Source organism: Mytilus galloprovincialis, chromosome 14, assembly GCF_965363235.1.
Source record: "Mytilus galloprovincialis chromosome 14, xbMytGall1.hap1.1, whole genome shotgun sequence".
NCBI lineage: Eukaryota > Metazoa > Mollusca > Bivalvia > Mytilida > Mytilidae > Mytilus > Mytilus galloprovincialis.
Genome location: NC_134851.1, coordinates 62,117,991 through 62,133,348, shown reverse-complemented (window position 1 = coordinate 62,133,348; position 15,358 = coordinate 62,117,991). Strand labels below are relative to the sequence as shown.

Genomic DNA, 15,358 nt, shown 5'->3' with positions numbered 1-15,358 from the left:
ACGGCCCTATTAATGTAAGGCCATTACAATATACTATCATATCGGACTAGAGGGAGAAGGTCATTGCAGTATACTACCATACTGATTGAATGTACCAGCCATACTGGATCTACCAAGTTATTAAAGTCTACCACCCACACTTCCAGTTTGGGTATACATTTGTTTACATAATATCTATATATTTTTTTAAGATGGTTACATTGTAATTATATGATCAAAGGTTCTGCATGGTAATTTAAGGTACAGACACGAAGATTTAAATAATTCGTGACCTGCGCACAATTAATCTTTATAACTAATGGCTACTTCATAAAAAGTTATCTTGTCAACATAATCCATTAAATGACAGAGCGAAGAGTATTTATGAGTGTAAATATGTATAATTATGTGTTATGCAATACACAATTCATTATGATTGATAACAATTGGGGTGAAATTCATCGTCAAAATATGCACTTTATTTGATATAGATAAAGTAAACAGTCGGAAAAGTTTAAATCACACCTAAAATAATAATAAATTATACCAGACTTAAAATTTAAAACAGATAATTTGGAATGAAATTTGATTTATAATAACAGAGTACTTAATTTTGAAAAAAGTTGTATTATGTATTTTCTCTATACAATTGCAGACAAACAAAATTTCTATTACGAGGAAATTGTCTGAAAAAGACTGTTTACCGGTTAATAGAGATTCTCAAAGTACTATTGACCGGTTTACAGTTTCAAAAGCTATTTAAGTGGTATGAACTATTTTTATATTAAAGGAAAACCTTTTCCCGTACTTTCTGTATACTAAAACACTTATTTAATGGCTATTCGGTCCTCAGAGATTCGGTCAATTGCTACTTTAGCGTCTCTCTCAACACCAACTACAGCACTCCGCATTGCTTCAGGAATAGTTCTCAAGTGTTTTTTGGGGACAATGAACTTGCTTTAACATGGCAGTGGAGGAGCCAAGGGGAGGGGACCCCCCTTTTATCCAGGGGTTGGAACCCCTTTTTAAAAGTGGCTTGATCCTCCCTTGCACGGTACATGTCTATGTGGACATACATGTGTTTCTGTTATCCGGCTGTACGGGGATGAGATTGGGTTTTTTGTATTCGCTAGATAGCATGATACTTTCAGGCTATCTAGATCTATTAAGCGGCTAGGGTATAGCTATACATTCAATAGCCAAAATATAGGTACCGCTATACGTAGCAGCTACGATATTGAACGCAACCAAGGACACATACAACTATCATTTACCAGCTGGGTTGCATTCAATATCGTAGCGGCTACGTAGTGCTACGTAGATTTTGACTATTGAACGTGTAGCTTTAGACTAGCTGTTACATAGATATTGATAGCAGCTACGTAGAACTCAATCCCGGCGAGTAGATGCTGAGTATAATAATTATAGAAAACAGATCAAATACCACCAAGAAAGTTTTTATCAAGATTAATTGCGATATGTTCATGTTGTGACATAGTAAAATGTAAATCAAATTATATGAGTGTTATATTAATGGATATATTGACTTTTATCTTTGCTGTTATTAAATATGTAAGATATTGTGGCATTATGTCAGATATAAGAAATTAGAGGCCCCACCGAGATGGTAAATGGTATATAATTATTTTTCTTAAATGATAGATTTAACGTTTTTGGTGTCAGAAAAGTCAAACAATAATCTGTGTCTTTGTCTTAACTTGTTTACTCATAAAATTGTTATTTACCTTTAGTTAAAAATATCAGTGATAGTTGAGGATCAATAAGGGGGTCCTTCATTTTTGTATTCTTTTTTTTTCTCTATTCCTTTTTTCACCCATTTTCTGCTGTATTGTTCCGTTGTTCTCTAAAATCTATTCGCCACATACAGCATGTATACAGATTATCGTAGATTTATATTTAGAATGTAGTTATACTTTTCGCCAATCTTTACACTATAAGACTGAACGAGTTTCTGCTATTCGCAATCAGCCTAAATTTAAGACTGATGTTGTTTATAGAGCTTGTAAATTTAGAAACGATCCACGTTAGTAGCTGTTTGCCGTTTTTCGATTTTATTATAAATCATGCCATTGATATTATCTTAACTACATGTTGTGACCTTTTAAAGCTAACTTTACATAAGGGGTTTTGCTCATTTATAAAGTGGGCACGGTGTCCTGTATAGTAGTTTATATTCTTGTCCTTTGGTCTCTGGTGGATATAGTTTATCATTGGCAATCCCACCTTATCTTTAGTTGTTTTAAAATTCTATTTAACACGACTGTTTGCGGATCGATTATGTTTCTGTCACATGCGTAGGAGACGGGGGAGGCAGGGGATTAAACGGTGCTTTGTTTGTGTCCCTCTTCCACTTTGTTTTGGTTAAAAATGAACTAATAGAGAACACCGCCTGAATACACTATTAGACTATAAAGATGATAAAAGTTTATTATTGTTTTTTGGGGAGGGAGCTTTTCACCTTCATAAGTTTGTGCTCCTGAGTGTCTAAAAGGATGACATGCCCTCTATATTTCTACCTTGTGAATTAGCCCGTTAAAAGTCCTTGTCCAGATATGCATGTCAAATTTGCCACTGGACGTTAGACACTAATTTACCATCAGCATTAAGATAATATTTATACATCTGTATTTTAAAAGGTTAAATCAACGAGAATTGATGACAAAAGCATGTCTGGATTGGGGTTACAGAAAAGAGGAGTGTAGATGGGGTTTGTGAAATAGAGAATATAAAATGGATCAAATCTACAGAAAGGTGGATCAAGAATAGAGAAAAAAAAATAGGGCAAAAAATTAGAAGAGCGAATGACTGCATGCGTTCTAAAATATAAAAAGAATAGAATAGTGGGTAGAAATATAAAGAACATTGAAGAATTACCTAAAATTAAAGTATACAGAAAAGAAATGCCCTCAATCAGACCCTCAGTGTATGTTACCGAATTTGGCATTCAAAAATTTTTCAAAATGACTCCCAAAACAAACGTAAAACGATTACGAAGAGGTCGAGTTTAACACCGAACAAACAAAAACAATGGCAGAAATAACATGGCCAACATCTGCTTATATAAATAGGATACATGGTAAAATTCTCTAAATATTTTATCAATTTTTGAAATCTGGTTAAATATTCAAAATGTATGACGAGTTTTCAAGTGAGATATGAGCGATGTATGAACAATGAACTACAATGTAAAATGCAGCAAATAATTTGAAAAACAGAAAAACAAAGCAGATATGTACGTGGAATACACGTGTTGAAACAGACCCACAGATAAACATTGAAAAGTAATTAGTCGATATTGACACTCATTATCATACCAGAGTGGAAAACGGTAAAACCAGGAGAGGTGTAATGGAACGGTCACATGGAAAAGTTATTGGAATGAATTAATATTTACAATTTTAATATAGTTTAGAAAAACAAAATAATGGAGAACTTGACTATACCAACTTTTTTAATATTGCAAAAACAAACAGTTTAATGCAGTCAAGACGAATATCGGGTATAATATATTCTTGAATAATAGCTCGATCTCAATGTAAGATAGCAAATCTGCTGTTTAGTGTCCATACTTTATCATCATGTGTAAGTTGCATGTAAATTTTGAAACAAAAGATTCTGTTTTTACCGCATCATAAATACTCGTTCGAAATTTATTGGGGAACAACGTTAAAAAATAAAACAAAAGCTATTGACCTGAAATATAATAACGTTTCTAATATGACGTCCTTATTACGCTTTGAAAACAAAGCCGTGTTCTAATGAGCAGAAAATATGTTTGACACATGCGCACTAACTTACTGTTTAAATTAACGCTATTTCCATCGTTTTCCTTTAAAATATATACATTTAGGCAGCTAACATAAACTTATAATATATAACAACATATATTTATCCTGATCGTAGTTTTTAAACTTATCAAATATGAAATGCAATGCACAGACTCCTGGAGGAGGAAACGAGAACAGCCAAACATTTTTACGGTAATTTCGTACGCTTCGACCTATAAAAATACGGTATTTGTCCTATTAGAATCGAAATATTTTCTTCATGTCATGCTCTATGCTCATTTTAACATGGGTAGGCATTATATTTGACCACATTTTACACCTCGCTAACGCTCAGTGTAAAATATCGACAAATATAATGCCTACCCATGTTAAAATGAGCATAGAGCATGACATGAAGGAATTATTTCTTAAACTTTCAATAGTATTTTTCAACGCGCTGTGAGTGACGTACATAACAGTTTTGCACCTGCATAAAGTCGAAGAAGAGGTTAAACTTATTAAGAGACTTCTTCGTAATAATCGGCAAGTAATTTAACCCTTTAAAACCTCAATGCGTGAAATTTCTTCTAGTGATATAAGATTATACATGTCTGTCCATGATAATACGGTTGTATTGAGATGTTCAAGATTGCATAAAGCGATTGCTTTCAAATATTTGGTAAATCGAGATGACCTTTCCTGACCCGAGCCTCGTGGTAACGTGTAACCTGGTTGTTAATTGACTGAGTATTGGTTTTAATGTGTGTATATAATATTTCATATTCTCCTTTGATTCTGGAGGAGCGTTACACGTTGCATTAAAAAATACAACTGGTATATGTTTTATCTTTTTATCAAAGCCACGAGGTCACGAAACTAAAATGACGGATTATTGAATTGCATGGCTAAATTGTGTATATGTTATTTAATTCCCTCTCGTTTTTAAACATAAATAAAACTTGATGAATTAAGAAAGAGAAACTCGTTATAATAAGGTAAATTTATTTGCTTACTTTTTCAAGCATGTATATACAATATGTCCTGCCAAGTTCTTTAATAAAAATAAATCAATTTCCGTGTGCTTGTCTATTTTTTGTAATTTATATTTTGTATTTTACAATGAGATCGGTGAGCGAGTCAGGAAAAAACTTGCAGGTTTCTTTCCCCATTGTATACATTTGTTAATTAAACTATGGTTTCACTTGCATTCTTATCAACATTAAGCAAATAATTTAATTCAAACCATTGCTTGGGTTGGCATGCACTCGAATTGAATAGTCCGAAATTGCTCAGACGTCAGAAGGGCTGTTTAGAAACATAGTTGGGCCGTGGTCCGCGTACCAATCAGGAACTGCGAAATTCCGTCAAACGGTCATGAAAACAATATAGCGGAGCTTTTGCTCATGTTAAAGGTCACATGATTTTTAAGATGAAGATAAGTATTTAAAGCAATAATAGTGTCCTAATTTTATACATCACACACATTTCCGAAACTACACAAAATTAGGAATTGAACATGAAAAAAAAATACTATGCATTTATCACATGTAGCTCCATAAGGGATAAGGGGGTACATGGTCAACTACGTTTGCCTTTGTTTAATAGAATAGAGAATAATTGGCATACATTGAATCCTTGATAAATAAAGGATTCATAAATAAAGGACACTCATCTAAACCCTCAGTTATCAATGAATCTGAATAAATCTTTATTAAATGACCCGATACCAATTTCTTTGCTAAATACCATATATGCATTGATCAGAATAGGTTTTTTTCACTGATGATATCTATAGTCTTAATCAAACATTTTAACATGTTCAAATTTAAATCTAGTTCAAAGAAGATTTAATAGTTAATTAACCTGTTAACGACGCAGTTAATGACCCGTTTAAACACTTTCAATCTGTGAACGCTAGAATATTTACAGTTTATTAAACACGTGTCAATTTTTATGGATTCATTATCGGGGCCATTATTCCGAACACAAATCGACACATATAGATGCATTAGATATGGTATAAAAGTTTAAGTTTTTTTAAATGTAAATACACGAATAAAGTACAAATGCAAACAAAATTCTAAACAAAAGTGACATATTAAAATATAACCAAATCTTCAAGTACATAAAATCTGTTTTTGAATGACTGATTCGTGATAAAGAGTTATATATGTCAAGATAAATTTTGAACAATAAAAAATGAAAAAAGAGAAGTTTAAATGGATTGTCAATGAAGACGTTAAGAGTTGGACTCATTTATGAATGAAAAGGAAAATCGGTGTGAAAATAAACGACGGTAGTAGATTGGTATCAGCACTTCAGCAAACGGGAATGATTACAGCGGATTCCATTGAGTGTGTAGCAAAAGGTAATATCTTTGGTTAGCTTGCTTGATAGCTGAACAGTGAAGTCATTAGAAGATCTGATTTACTACCCTCCTTTCATTGTAGCATAGTCCAACAGACAGATAGATGGGCCTTCTGTCGGACTATTCTATTCTTAAAGTAGGGTAGTTTACCTTACCTAACAAAGACTTCATGGTTCAGCTAACAAGTAAGCTAACCAAAGATATTACCTTTTGCTACACACTCAATGGAATCCGCTGTAATGATTGTTGAGTCTGTTAGTCTGTTATCCGCAACCAATGAGCTGACTTGAGTGATATTTTGTTTAATCATAATGAAAATAAGGAGATGAGATATGATTGCCAATGAGAAAGATAAAGTGGAAGTAGTCAATTATAGGTAACCGTACTACCTTCAACATTGTAAAAAAAACCATACCGTATATAGTCAGCTATAAAAGACCGATGTTTACATCATTTTTATGTATTAACTGTGTTTCCTATTGATTTATTGATTTGTGGCTGGTTTTTTTTAAGGGTTGGGTGTTGATGGAAGAGGGCCAAACTAGTACGGCTATGTCAAAATTTGAGTTACCTGTTAACTCATAAAGGAGAACGCAAAAAAAAAAAAAAAAACCCAAAAACATTGATATTTTTTTTTGCAAGGCTCTTTAACATTCAGAGAGCGAAGCACTTTCCTAAAGGAGCAAGGCTTAGAATAAACGTCTCCATTCATACACGACGTTACTACGAATTTAATAACCGAGAATTCGTACCCATCAAACGGAGAAACTGTGGCCAATTGCAATAATTGAGGTACAAGATAAGTTTTCTTTGTAAAGTCCAACATCACCAAAACCTTCACCGAGTTATATGGTTTGCACCAGGGGCAGTTTCAAGCTAGCATTTTGAAAATTTGCCTTTTTACCCATCGATTGTACTATTGTGTTTGTAGTCACAAAGTTTAGTAAAGTGACTTCTCTCTTCTGGTCGGGTGTCGCATTACACTGTAAACTGTCACAGTATCTTGTGAGAAAGCATGTGTGTCGGTCTGGTTTAGCAGAGGCGGATTTAGGGGGGCCCGCCCCCCCCCCCCCTTTTTGGGAAAAAAATTGGTTGCTTATATAGGGAATCACTGAAGCGTGACTGGAGCGGGCCCCCTCTTAGGTCAGTCAGTGGGCCCCCACTTATGAAAATTTCAAGATCCGCCACTGTTTAGAGCAATGTAATTAACATACAACAATCATAATTACATTTTTAATATAAGATTGTGTTCTAAGAAGTATATAATCATTTGATAATAGCATATCAGTTTGCGTTTTATATATATACACCTCTAATATTTGCCACTGGACATTAAGCACTAAGTAATTAATCTGCTTCATTGACCTCTTATTTAATTCGTATGCTAATATAAAAAAGAAGATGTGATATGATTGCCAATGAGACAACTGTTCACAAAAAAGCAAAATGACACAGACATTAACAACTATAGGTCACTGTACGGCTTTCAACAATGAGCAAAGCCCATACCGCAGTCAGCTATAAAGGCCCCGATAAGACAATGTAAAACAATTCAAACGAGAAAAATAACGGCCTTATTTATATAAAAAAAAATGAACGAAAAACAAATATGTAACACATAAACAAACAACAACCACTGAATTACAGGCTCCCGACTTGGGACAGGCACATACATAAATAATGTGGCGGGGTTAAACATGTTAGCGGGATCCCAACCCTCCCCCTAACCTGGGACAGTGGTATAACAGTACAACATAAGAACGAACTATAAAAATCAGTTGAAAAAGGCTTAACTCATTAGATGGACAAAAATACAAGTGGACGTGGCCATTTAGGGATATTTAGATCAACCAACCAAAATATTACTCTTGCACAACAATCTAAATAAATATTTTGAAAAATAACATGGCGCATAACGGTCAGCAAATCAAGATAATTAAATCTCTAATTTATTCGATTATTTATTTTTTTTATATGTAAGAAGTAAAATTACTTTCTTACCAGATTTAAATAGATGTTAGGTCTACGAATTTTCCTTTTGTTCCTAAACGTACGCGATGATAAATCTGATAAGCTAAAGTGGGCGATTATTCATGTTCTTCTAAATGACAGTTTGACCATTTTTATTCAAGTGTTAACACTGAACATGCATAAACAAACTGCAAATCAAACAATTTAATATTTATATAATTGTTTCGCATTTGTGACATTGAAAGGACCACACCAGAGAGGTAACGACCAGGTACAGAGGATCAAGGCTATCGTAAATTAAATGAGGCCACAATTAAAAATATTTTGGTTTGCCCAAACCCTACCCAAAGGTTGAGACATTGGGTAGGTGGGTAGGCATTTTTTTTTCAAAATGAGAAATTGAAGTATCGGGTGTTTATTAGTCTTCATGCCTATCTGATTAAAAAAAACTTTTTCAAATCAGGACAATAAAAAAATTTGAGTAGGCAGCTTTTTTCTGGGTAGGTAACGTTTGGGCAAACAAACCTATTCTTTTTTATGGCCTGATTAGTAATACATATGGTAGGTATAAGACCAATCCACTTATTCTAAACCAGTTATAGACAAATTAAAACAGGCTACAATAGACTACATAAATTCCGCAATCAGATAGGACAATCCCGCCCGACATACTGCGAATGTACACTTTCTACACAACTGTACACGATACAACCAAGAACGAGAAGAAATGAAAAGACAGCTGAAGATTCGTAGCATCCCAATAGATCTCCAGACACTTCTAGCACCACCAAAGAAAGATACATACGAGATAACAGCGAATACAATAGGAGAATATTTAAAGAGTTCGGGGTGATTCCAAGAACAGGGCCGTAACTAGGGTTCGAATTCAGGGGAGGCAGGGGTTTGGGGGCCACCGATTGAGGCCCATAAGAGAGGGTATAGGGAGAGCAGCCCCCGCCGATTTTTTTCCTCGCAGTTAAATGGCTAAAAATTACCCGTTTTCCTTCGATTTACTTACTTTAAGAAACATCATTATTGCCGGACCCTGGAAGCATTTTTTATGCAATCAATTGTTATCTGTATTTAAAGATATTTTTGTTAGAAATCAAACTGGTAAGTTGAAAAAAACATATAAAGCAAGATCATAGAAAGCAAGATATTTTTTTTTGTCGAGGACCTGGAATTTCAATATGGTTGAAAGCTGAACAGACATGTATATAACTACAACCAGGGACTTTCAAAACTAGTATATACTTAGTTTAGAAAGTATCTGTTTCAACGAATGGGAGGGGTATTGACCATAATGTTCTCGTACGATCGGCAGGGAGACGTTAAAAAATTACCCAACAGCTGATTCAGCCTGTTACGAATTTCCGATCTCAAAAGATTCACAATACAAAGGGAACTTCCTCTGCTTAATGGAGCCCCTAATAAATGTGAATAGTTAAGTTTTATTCAAAGTTGTCAAAAGCAAAGTTTCGTATGTGTTCTCGTACAAATACTGAATAACAGACGGACGGCAACACGAACAAAAAATATACTGAAACGGTTCACGTTCGATCAAAAATCAGGAAAATGACAGATATATCACCGTCACGTGTCATGATAACAGTGTTAAAACTGTAAGTTTTTGTTGTTTATAATATAAATTCAAGTTCTTCGTGTACATATTGTCTATATTTCATTTTATTACTTCAAAAAAAATTTTGGTGTAGAAAATTCAGGGGAGGCAACTGCCTCATAGGTAGTTACGGCCCTGAAGAAACACTAAGCATAAGAATTCCGATCCTGCGCCTAAACAATTTAACCTAAAGTATACAATGTGACATTACCCAGAGAAAATACAGTAACAAGTAGAAACAAGAAAGCACAAAGATACCAGTTGTGTCAAACTCAATATTTACCTTAGGATCAGGATCAGTGAACCCAGGAATATGAACAAGTTACTTTGAACGGACCAAAGGCAAAATACTATCGTATTAATTAAGTCATGAAATCGTGTTCAGCGTCATTGCAAGACCTCATAAGGTTATTATAAATTCACTTTGTAAAATAATTAACAAATGTCGAGAAAACAAAATTAACGTTTACCATAATATTAACGAATGCATGTCAATATATTGTATGGGTTTTGGTCTTTGTTGATGGCGTACTCTATTCTATACTTGCTTACATCCACGCCATTGGTCTCGGTAGATAGTTAATCATACCACAATTACTTATTATTGAAATCATCGAGTTATAGTGAAAGAGCACGATTACTTTAAAAGACTTTGTCGCTACCTCTTATAATATGGCTTGACTGACACATATATATCTTATGCGGAGAATGCATGGCGTGGATCTTAGAAGCCGCTACGTTGTTACCCTAATGGAATTGAAACATAAATCGCTTGTCAAGTAAAAAAAAAGGTGTGTGTAACTTGAATAACAGTAGTATGTTTAAATAAGTATTTGAAATTTTCCTTGTATTTATTTTGTCAAACTCTCGACTCCCCCCTTTTTTACATTTTGAAAATTGTGGATTTTTATCTCAAAAGTTGTTGGCGTCTACTTGATATTTATGACTTTATCAAACTTTCAAGAGACAAATTTTCGTGTATTTCAGATTTAAGAAATTATTGAATGGAGGTCAATAACATTATGTATACACTGTATATCTTTGAAGATAAGAAAAACAACTTGGGTATATTTACTTTGATGATGTGAAAGCTGTTCACAGAACCTCAAGTATTTGACTTCCGTAAGTTTAAGACCAATTAAGGTCGTAAAACTCTTGCAAGTCCAACAGAGAATTGTATCTTTTACATATTTTTAAAAGATTCAAATTCTTATGAACTTTATATCTTAAATTACCCATACATAAAACGTTAGTTTGATGATAAAACCTAATGACAGTGAATTTGAAATATAATAACCTCACGAGTTTTATAATAGAACAAGTACATGACCCGTTAAGTTAAGATTTGTTCCGCGAACGGACGGATTTTTCTACATTTCCAACGATATATTAGTATAATGATTGGTTATCTTAACTAAAGTGGTTTTATGCATATACGCCAAGGTATTTTTTTATCCCCCGTTTTCATATTGTTTGTGGTTCAATTCTTTTTAGTATATATGATGTAATAATTTAAACACCAAAAAAAATAAATAAGGAGGGAGTGCATTTCCCCAAGCGCCTGTGTGTCGAAAAAGAGGAGATGAAGCTAACTCGAATAATTACGGCGACTCCGGAGGTTAATGTAGCGATCGAAGTGAGTGAAATATAACGACTGGATTATTCGGGTTAAGGTGAAGCTAGAATTTTTTTTCACCCACCAAAAAATAAAATGCAATATCCATAACAGCGCACGCTTCCCGCGACAACGTACACATCAATGCATAAGGAAAACAAACAGAAAATTTGACAGTTAAATTTCATGGTTGTAGAATAAAAATGTAATTGTTAGCATTGAATGGGCATTGAATGTTTCGTTTTTGTAATTTATAGGGTCGTAAAAGCCTCGAGCATGTGCACCCCCAATATATTTCAACTAGAAGCATTTAATTCTTAATTATTGGCTACTCGACCACTTAAATTGGCAACTAAACAATGGTACTTAATGAAACCACTTAAAACTCTGTACATACTAATTTATTTGAGCATTTTTCTGACATACTTTTAATTAAACGCTATATTTAAACTCCGTGTAAATTTATTATAATTTCATGTAATATTCGATAAGGGAACACTGATATGCATGATAAAATTAATGTAAACAGCAAGTCTGCATAAATAGTGCATTTTACAGCCTGTTTTCACTTTAGATAATATATATAATTAGTCCCCTAGAGGAAAAACCATACATGGCAACCGTTTCGACAACTTTTTACTAGTTGCGAGGCGAAATCTTAAGATTGTTCAAATTCTGTTCACAATTTTTTTGAATGATTAGCGATTTACGTTTTCTTCTTTTTTAACAATTCGTATTTCAAAAGTTTGCTGATAAACAAAATGTATTGAACACTATAAAAAACGTGGATTTATTTCGTTTTTTAATATATTTATACTATTATCTTCTTTTTCTGTGAATGTTTTTGAGCATTTTTTATATAACGTTTTTGAGATTGGTTTTATATTGGGAAAAGATAATTACTTAGCCCAAAAGTGAAAAAAGAACTGTTGTTATTTCTATACAGCAAAAAGAACATTCAATCTTTTTATTTTATTTTGGGGTTCATTAAGAGCATGCACATCAAACACAGCGATTGCAGTAATTGAGTCAACAAAAAGACACTAAAAGGGCTTTGACTTATAGCAGTTAATTTCTGTGTCATTTGATCCCTTGTGGAGAGTTGTCTCATTGGCAATCATACCACATCTTCTTTTTATAATTACAATAAATGCATAACCCGCAGTCAGAATTACAGCCAAGTTAAATAAAACGGCCGAAAAAATCATCTCAAATATTGTAATTTTTATTTTCAGGATAAAAACGATAAAAAATATCCCCTCCCATTTTCTCCTTTTTTAATGAAAACGTGTCCCTCGCTCTGAATTCAGTCATGATTTGCTTATGTTTTCATATCTTCTATTCGACTACATGTCAAATTCACTTTAAACATGCAATCTCAAATGATATAGGTTTGATAAAAACACATGGACGCATGGCGTATAATACAAAACGTTAGTGCAAGTTTTAAAAAAAAAGTTGTTTAAAAACTACTGCATGCATTTCATAATTTATATTAAATTTAACATTCAATAAATATTTACTCTATTAAATCACATAAAAGTTCATAACCTTTAATAGTAGATTCAAATCATTTTTTTTAATTCGTTGTTCAAACAATTTAATCATCTGTAAACTATACTGTTGACATGAATTTGACAATATCAACAAATCTAATTACAAACTATTGTCATATCAAATATATCAAAACTAAAAATAAACTTACCGCACTTGTAAAACTCCCATAAGTTTAAAAACACTATTGATATCTTGTATAAAAGTAAATAAACTTCCATTATGAATGATGATACCAACGTTATGAATCCAAAATTGTATTTTATCACAAATTCTAACACATCTTATTCAAAATTTTCAAGTAAAATTGTATGATAATCACAATTGCTAACAATTTTTAGTCAAAGTTCTCTCACGAATTATTGGCAGGGCAAATTCTCTCTCAAATTATGAATGATGATACTAGTGTTATGAATCCAAAATTGTTTATTTATCACAAATTCTAACACATCTTATTCAAAAATTTTAGTCAAAGTTCACTCGCAAATGTTTGGCGAATTGACCGTCTGCTGGGCAGACGAAAAACATTTCAAATGCCTCATCTGTAATTTAAATATACCGGTGCAGCAACGTACACTTTCATCGCACTAATTTCATTTTATTAAATGTCCCAATACATTACCAAATTTCACAGGTATCCATATCGGATAGGAGGAGGAGTCGGAGATTATTTGGTTCATCAGAAAATTAACCTTATGCTTTACTGAATGAATTCAAATGATCAAGTTGAGGAAGAAATTGAGGAAACTGAGAGGGTTGCACGGGTGGATTTAAAAAATTAAAAAAGAAGTAAGAGGAATAACAACCTGGAAAAACAGGTGCTCTATAATAAGTTATTTTCGGAGAGGTCTCCTTAATTATTTTTTTTTTTCAAAATAAGGGATTCCATTCCCCTTTCTTTCCCCAAACTGCATGATACGTGAAATAAAAGTAAATTATAAATATATTTTTTGTTACTTTGATTACTTTTATTGTTTATTTTTGTGCTAATAATTTTCAGTAAGAAAAGCGCCGATCGCGGCGGAATATACTTCCTTATTTGATAAGGAGAAAATCGCACGGTCAAAAAATTTCCCATTTTTCTTATATTTTTAACAACTAATCGTAAACAAATATTCAAATTGGACGAACACCCTCCCCTTTTCTATCTATAAAACTGATTTTACAATAAAATATATAGAGTTTCGCCTCTATCATTAAATCTGCATTGTATTGGAATTTCCAAGATTGGTGATGTAGATATTTTGCATTGTACATGTCGATGTACAGGTGTAAATCCAGGTGCTTGTCAAATAACCACAGATATTTTTAATATTTACATTTTTATCTTAATATATGTTAGTTATGTGTTTAATCATTTCACAGATCGTTTGTTAGTTGTAGTTTTATTATGTGTTATAAAAAGTAATTTCAAGTAATAAAACAAGATTATAGTGTTAATTTTGACAATCTGTAAAATGTGGTCTGGAATGGAGGACAGAGATCTTTAGTGGAATTGGAAAAAGGTGTTTTGAAAGCAAATGTATATACTGCTTATCTATTGCTAAATGTCTCTTTGATGTACATTGGCTAATTGCTAAACGCACATTCATATTTCTAATAAGAGAGGCGAAATATCAAGAGGGACATTCAAATTTTTGAGTTGAAAATAAACTGACAACGTCATGGCTAAATAAGAAAAAAAGACCAACAGATAAACAAAAGTACACAAAACACAACATAGAAAACTGAAGGTTGAGCAATACGAGCCCCACCAAAACTGAGTGTGATCTCAGATGCCCCGAAAGGGTATACAATACCTGTTCTACATGTGGCACCCGTCGTGTTGCTCATGTACCCGATTAAAAGTCTAATTCGTTAGGTCACATTCATAAAAAGGGGACGGGATGTTAGTTACGACTTTATGAACGTATTCGTTATCATCTGTGAAACGGATATTCCATAACGGTCATTCAACTATAATCCCGGGTTTTTATTAATTCGATGAAACGGTTTTCGTTGCTGTTTGGTACGGAAGCCGATAAGGGCCATTCAAAAAAAAAATTTATGTCGTAATTACGACATAGCATGTAGGAATCCTCTATCAAGGCAATGATGATAGAAAATACAAGCCCCGGAAAATCGTATCAACTTAGAGATATATAATCGTATGCAGAGCGCTGAAGGCAAGCAATGTTACTATATAGCTAATAGAACCTAACTTTACCATCCCATATAAGTTAAGACAGAAAGAAACTGTGGCAGTTGGATGAATAACTCGACTAGTCTTAAAGCTATTAGTAGCTTAGCTAATGATTGCTCTCTCTTACAGCCGATTCCATTGAGTGTCAAGATACAGGTAATATCTTTGGTTAGCTTGCTTGCTAGCTGAACCGTGAAGTTATTATTAGGTTATGTAGACTCCCCTCCTTTGAGAGTAGACTAGACCGATGGATAACCAATCTATCTGTCTGTGAGACTAG

General features: G+C 33.3%; 1 protein-coding gene across 1 annotated transcript in view; it reads right to left on the bottom strand.

The window, feature by feature from the left end:
• Nucleotides 1-13,473, bottom strand: part of LOC143059117 (von Willebrand factor D and EGF domain-containing protein-like) — a 70,342-nt gene extending 56,869 nt beyond the window's left edge. The window contains exon 1 of the mRNA XM_076232608.1: nucleotides 13,048-13,473. The gene's annotated coding sequence lies outside the window, so the exon portion shown is untranslated. The remainder of the gene's footprint in view (nucleotides 1-13,047) is intronic.
• Nucleotides 13,474-15,358: the final 1,885 nt, after the last annotated feature.